Source organism: Camponotus floridanus, unplaced genomic scaffold (assembly GCF_003227725.1).
Source record: "Camponotus floridanus strain SB8 unplaced genomic scaffold, Cflo_v7.5 scaffold144, whole genome shotgun sequence".
Lineage (NCBI taxonomy): Eukaryota > Metazoa > Arthropoda > Insecta > Hymenoptera > Formicidae > Camponotus > Camponotus floridanus.
In genome coordinates, this window is record NW_020229264.1 from 412,654 (window position 1) to 420,666 (window position 8,013).

Sequence of the window (8,013 nt, forward strand, 5' to 3'; positions counted from 1 at the left end):
ACATATAATTAAATTTCTATTCATATATATATATATATATATATATATATATATATATATATGCAAAATATATTCACAAATATCTAAAAAAAATAAGTTTCTTAATATCTTCAATATTAAACTTTAATAATATAAGCTATTTAGATAAATTTATATAAATATAATTAATGAAATACAATTAATGAAATTACTCTTAAAATATATATAAATATATAAATTTTATATAAAAATTATTATTTAAATTAAAACCTTAAATATATAAATAAATAAATATATAAATTTACAAAAAATTATTTAAAAATATTATTTAAATTAAAATGTTTTGTAAATTTTAATAATAAATCCTTTTCTATAAATTCTATTCATTCTTTAATATCTATTCATTCTTAATTCTATTTTAAATCTTTCAATTTCTATATTTAAAAATAACTTAATATAAATTCATAAATATACGAAATTTGTTATTCATATTACTAAAAAATAGCTTAATATATAAATTTATATTTTAAATTTTTCATATAAAATTTCGTATTACATAAAAGTACATAAATTTCGTATTATTACATAAGTACATAAAATTTCGCAAAAGAATTCGTATTACTATACAAATTATTGAGTGTTAATAATTTAATTTTCATCCTTACATAAATAAAATACCTATAAAAAAACACTCAAAAAATATTGATCCCTTAAAAATTCTTAATATTAATAATATAATTATTGAAATATTTATTAATTTGTTTTCCCTAATATTATTTAAACCTACATTTCCTGATTCCTTAAAAGATACATAATATAAAATCAGCTAAATTAATCACATAATAGCACTAACAATCCTCTACTTTTTGAAAGGAAAATTGAAAGGAAAAAAGCCTAATGATGACCTAATAGCATGACATAATAGAAAGGAATACCTAATGATGACCTAATAGCATGACATAATAGAAAGGAATTTGAAAGGAAAAAAACCTAATGATCACCTAATAGCCCTAACAATCCTATTTCTCGATTAAGTGAAATTATTCGAGGAAAGCCTATCTCTAATCACGTCTATTTTAATTACGTGCCCTAATCATATTCTCTAACCGCATGCCCTAACCGCGTGAATAAATGTCCGACATTACGTACTATTGTACGTAAAGCTTTTCTTCAGGCCAGTGTTGAACTTACTTTTCGTTGATCCTGGCCACTTTCTCGCTCGATCTCTAATCAGAGATCGAAAAAGGAGATAAATACTCCTTCTTTTGCCGATTAATTATGCCGGCAAATGAGCGTAAATATTTCACGCTCATCGTAACGATCGCTCGATTTTACGATCGTTTGTTAAATAATTGAATATAACTTTATTTTAACTCAAATAAAGCCAAATTACTACAAATTTCTATATACTATATTTTCTAATAAAATATAAAATTCATGTGTGTGTATAACTTTTATGATATTACCAATTATTTAATTAATTAATCGTTTGGCTTTATTTTAAGTTAAAGTAAAATTTAAAAACAATATCTACAAACAAATTCTACAATGGATGAGCTATGATATAAGAAATTAGAATAAAATAAGTGCGCGTTATAAGAATAAAGTAGTATCAAAAATTGATAAAATTGTTAAAATTATTAATGCGTGCTCTTGATTTAATAAACTAATCAAGTCTTTACAAAAAAATTTTCTTTTCTTGATTCTCTTTTTTAAATTAATACTTCAATATATTTTCGCAATAGATGCAAAGCATTTCGAAAGAATTTATTAAAAGTTATTTAATTTAATCTATCCTAGCTCATCCATTTTAAGGCAACGGACTTACTACAATTCACACTCTACAATCTACAATCTACAATCTACAATCTACAATCTACAATCTACAATCTACATCTACAATCTCTACGAATCCGTTACCTGAAAGTTAAATAAAAGTTTTTCTCACTCACCGGCACTGATGCGCAACAGCGGAGTTGTTGTTATCGAAGCTAGTTGTCTGTAACATACAAATATAAAATTCATTTATATTAATGCTCACAAAATGCAATCAATATTTCAAAAAATTTTTATCGCGCGGAATTTTATATCCGATGTGTAAAATAATAAGCAGAGATAAACACGTGTGGAAAAATTTTATAAAATTTTAAAACTGTTTTTTAAGAAAGTTTTTTAAAAAGTTTTATATAACTTTTATAAAAATCTTTCTCTCTAATTTTCTCTTTAATTCATTTAAATAATAAGATCGAATTATTATGCGTACGATTTATAACAATTGATATACAAATAATAAATATTCACCATCAGGTTGCTCCGCCGATGCAAGATGCCTCTCCCAGGCCTCCTCCTCCTCTCATGTTGTTGACGCGCGATACTTTCAACGGCACTCCCGCACTCACGTGCGATATTTTTATATCGCTATTTTCGTTATTTTACGCGCGATACTAAACGGCACTCCCGCACTACTTCGGTATTCGGATTAAAAATTTGGTCGCGCGATGTATATATTTAATACATATATACTGTGTACGACACTCCCGGTTTCGGTACGAGCGAAAATCCCATTTCATTTCGCGAGAATCAAATTCGAGCCAACAGGTCGGGAATGCAACGTTACAACGAGCAAAGATTAGGCCCGAACCGGAAAGAAGACGAAACGATTGACGGAATAGAGGAAAATAAAGTTCACCAGCTCTTTTTCGCGCATAATTATCCTATCTCATATCGAACCTGGACCCGCTAAGCACGATTTCAAGTGACCCGCACGGATGCTATATCACTAGCGCAGTACACAAGGCTGATAGACGGTAAAAGAAGAGGATACCCACATTTTTTAAAAGCTAACATTCAGCAATTTAGAAAATGGGGAGGCAACCCCTTTTACCGAGCGAAAATCGTGCCTAAGGGAATCCACTCGACTCCTCGACAGGGTTAACACACGCTAGGCGTGTGGCTGTAAGGTAGACGAGCAAAGAGAAGGGACCCATTGACGACCATTTCGAACAATCGATCGAGTTCTAACCGATTCGGGCCAAATCAATTGACGAAGCAGAGCGTGTTCATCACTAAGCCGATCGAGCGCGAAGCATCGAACCCGCGCGCCCATGTACATTTTGTACTGGACCTACGTTCTGCGCGGCCGGCATCACCAAGTGCCACGTTGCACAAGGCGCGAGTACGTCGCAAAGCAACAACTCGATGAAACATCCCACTTAGTTGGCGTCGGAAGGAGAGACTCGTTGACAAAAAACGAAATTGGGATTTTGAAAACGCGAAAACGCGATAACGCGAGAATACTATAACGCGAAAACGCGGTTACGAAGCGCAGCCGTCCGCGACACGTTGACGGCACCGACGACGCGAAAGGGTACTTCGCTTCCCTTTCAGGCACCATAAGATTTATCGTAAATAGAAAAATTTAGAATAAATCTCAAGGCACCATCCAAGTACTAAGCCCTCCCACCACGACAAGGTGTACCCCATGGGAGGGTTATATTATATATAATTTTTTTTTATATATAATATAATATAATATAATAATTGTAATTAATAAGCTCTCTATAAAAAATAATTAAATGGAGTGAGAGTAAAAGCTCTCAAATCCTTTACTCTCACTCCATTTAATAATATAATATATATATAATTTGGAATTTATTTTGAAATATAGTATATAAATTTAAATTTACATAATAAGATTTCGATTAAATTGTGTATTTAATTAACAAAAATTGAGAAAATTTAAAGCATTGGTTGAAATATATTTAATTCTAATATTATATTCTAATATTATAAAGAAATATTATAATAAGCATCGATGATCGAAATATCAAAACATAATCTCTTATACTCTTTTATGCATAATCTATTTTAATTTTTAATCGCAGTAATGAATGATTGCGATTCGATAAAAATTTATCGTTGCATTACAGTTTCATGTCGTTAATTAATTTTTAATTAATTAACATTTATTAATATTCACAAATTATGTTTCATGTCGTTAATTAATTTTTAATTAATTAACATTTATTAATATAACAAATTATGTTTCAAGAATAATCATAATCGTGTTTAGTAAAAAAATTATAATATACGAAGCGTTTCTCACCACTACTTTATTACTCGAGAGTCACTGTGCAAATGATGATAAAGCGGTAACGTATAGAGCCCTATTGTTTATATGTTATATTGTTAAAGTCGAACGTCGTGTTATCGATAATTAGCTGAAATATTTTATTCTAAAATATACATTGTAAAATATACATTAACGCAGAATATTAAGTTAATGAAGTATTTTAATTTACTGATTAAAATTGATTATTTATTTAAAAATTTATCACGGAAACTTTTGTTATGCTAATTATGTGCATCCATAATTCGATTGTTTTACTTCGCGTTTTCTCACATCCCAAATTATATTTAGATTATCAAGTAGAACGATAAAGTAACACGGATGAAATATATTTGTGTTCTAATTATTAAAATAATAATTATTGTACGTAAAAATCGCAATTATCAAAGTGTTTATTTAATATTTTAAATCTCTATAATTTCATCGATTTTCGATTAAATTGTGTATTTAGAAAAATTAAGAAAACTTAAAGCATTGAATCGAAATATATTTGATTCTAATATTATATTCTAATATTATAGAGAAATATTGTAATAAGTATCGATGATCGAAATATCACAACATAATCTCTTATCCTCTTTTATGTATAACCTGTTTCAATTTTCAATCGCGGTAATCAATGATTGCGATTTGATAAAGATTTATCGTTGCTATACTGTTTCATGTCGCTAATTAATTTTTAATTAATTAATTTTTATTAAAATTTATAGTAAATTATGTTTCCATACTAATTGTAATCATGTTTAGTAAAAAAATTACAATATACAAAGCGTTTCTTACCACTACTTTATTACTCGAGAGTCACCGTACGAATGATGACAAAGCGGCACCGTATAGCGCGCTACTGTTTATATTTTATATTGCCAAAATCAAACATCGTATTATCGATAATTCGTCACCGAAATATTTTATATATTATAAAATATACATTAACGTAAAATATTAAATTATGAAAGTATTTAATTTATTGATTAAAATTAATTATTTATCAATCAATTCACGGAGTCTTTTGTTATGCTAATTATTTGCGTCTATAATTCGATTGTTTTACTTCGCGTTCTCTCATATCCCAAATTATATTTAAATTATCAAGTAGAACGATAAAGTAACGTATGAAATATATTTGTCATTCTAAATATTAAAATAATAATTATTGTCTGTAAAAATCGCAATTATCGAAATGATTATTTAATATTTTGTATCCCTATAATTTAATCAATTTTTGATTAAATTGTGTATTTAATTAACAAAGATTGAGAAAATTTAAAGCATTAGTCAAAATATATTTAATTCTAATATTATATTCTAATATTATAAAGAAATAATATAATAAGGATCGATGATCGAAATATCACAACATAATCTTTTATCCTTTTTTATGTATAACCTGTTTCAATTTTCAATCGCGGCAATCAATGATTGCTATTTGATAAAGATTTATCGTTGCTATACTGTTTCATGTTGCTAATTAATTTTTAGTTAATTAATTTTTATTAAAATTTATAGTAAATTATGTTTCCATACTAATTGTAATCATGTTTAGTAAAAAAATTATAATATACAAAGCGTTTCTTACCACTACTTTATTACTCGAGAGTCATCGTACGAATGATGACAAAGCGGCACCGTATAGCGCGCTACTGTTTATATATTATATTGCCAAAATCAAACATCGTGTTATCGATAATTCGTTATCGAAATATTTTATATATTATAAAATATACATTAAAGTAAAATATTAAATTATGAAAGTATTTAATTTATTGATTAAAATTAATTATTTATCAACAATTCACGCAGTCTTTCGTTATGCTAATTATTTGTATGTATAATTCGATTGTTTTACTTCGCGTTCTCTCACATCCTAAATTATATTTAGATTATCAAGTAGAACGATAAAGTAACACGGATGATATATATTTGTGATTCTAAATATTAAAATAATAATTATTGTCCGTAAAAATCTCAATTATCAAAGTGATTATTTTATATTTCAGATCCCTATAATTTAATCAATTTTTGATTAAATAGTGTATTTAATTAACAATGATTGAGAAAATTAAAGCATTAGTCGAAATATATTTAATTCTAATATCATATTCTAATATTATAAAGAAATATTGTAATAAGTTTCTATGATCGAAATATCGCAACATAATCTCTTATCCTCTTTTATGTATAACCTGTTTCAATTTTCAATCGTAAAGATCTATCGTTGCGATACAGTTTCATGTCGTTAATTAATTTTTATTAATATTCATAGCAAATTATGTTTCGATACTAATCGTAATCGTGTTTTGTAAAAAAATTACAATTTACGATGCGTTTCTCACCACAACTTTATTACTCGAGAGTCACTGTGAGAATGATGAAAAAGCAGTAATGTATAGAACGCTACTGTTTATATTTTATATTTCCAAAGTCGAAAGCCCTGTTATCGATAATTTGCTGAAATATTTTATAAATTGTAAAATATACATTAACGCAGAATCTTAAGTTAATGAAGTATTTTAATTTATTGATTAAAATTGATTATTTATTAAACAATTTATCACGGAGCCTTTCGTTATGCTAATTATTTGTATGTATAATTCGATTGTTTTACTTCGCGTTCTCTCACATCCTAAATTATATTTAGATTATCAAGTAGAACGATAAAGTAACACGGATGATATATATTTGTGATTCTAAATATTAAAATAATAATTATTGTCCGTAGAAATCGCAATTATCAAAGTGATTATTTTATTTCAGATCCCTATAATTTATTCCATTTTCGATTAAATTGTGTATTTAATTAACAAAGATTGAGAAAATTTAAAGCATTGGTCGAAATATATTTAATTCTAATATTATATTCTAATATTATAAAGAAATATTGTAATAAGTATCGATGATCGAAATATCGCAACATAATCTCTTATCCTCTTTTATGTATAACCTGTTTCAATTTTCAATCGTAAAGATCTATCGTTGCGATACAGTTTTATGTCGTTAATTAATTTTTATTAATATTCATAGCAAATTATGTTTCGAAATTAATCGTAATCGTGTTTTGTAAAAAAATTACAATATACGAAGCGTTTCTCACCACAACTTTATTACTCGAGAGTCACTGTGAGAATGATGACAAAGCAGTAATAAAGTATAAAGCGCTACTATTTATATTTTATATTTCCAAAGTCGAACGTCGTGTTATTGATAATTTGCTGAAATATTTTATAAATTGTAAAATATACATTAACGCAGAATCTTAAGTTAATGAAGTATTTTAATTTACTGATTAAAATTGATTATATATTAAACAATTTATCACGGAATCTTTTGTTATGCTAATTATGTGCATCTATAATTCGATTGTTTTACTTCGCGTTCTCTCACATCCGAAATTATATTTAGATTATCAAGTAGAACGATAAAGTAACACGGATGAAATATATTTGTGATTCTAAATATTAAAATAATAATTATTGTCTGTAACAATCGCAATTATCGAAGTAATTATTTAATATTTTGGATCACTATAATTTAATCGATTTTTGGTTAAATTGTATATTGTTTTATTAATAAGGATTGAGAAAATTTAACGAATTGGTCGAAATATAGTTAATTCTAATATTGTTAAAGAAATGTCACAATAAGCATCATTGATCGCTATCATAACATAATTAATTTTTTTATCCTCTTTTATATATCCCCGTGTTTCAATTTTTGTTCCCAGTAATGAATAATTGCGATTCGATAAAGATTTATCGTTGCGATACAATTTCATCGTCGTTAATTAATTTCTAATTAATTAATTTTTGATAATATTTACAGCAAATTATGTTTCAATACTAATCGTAATCGTGTTTAGTAAAAAAAATACAGTATACGAAGCGCTTCTTAACACTATTTCATTACTC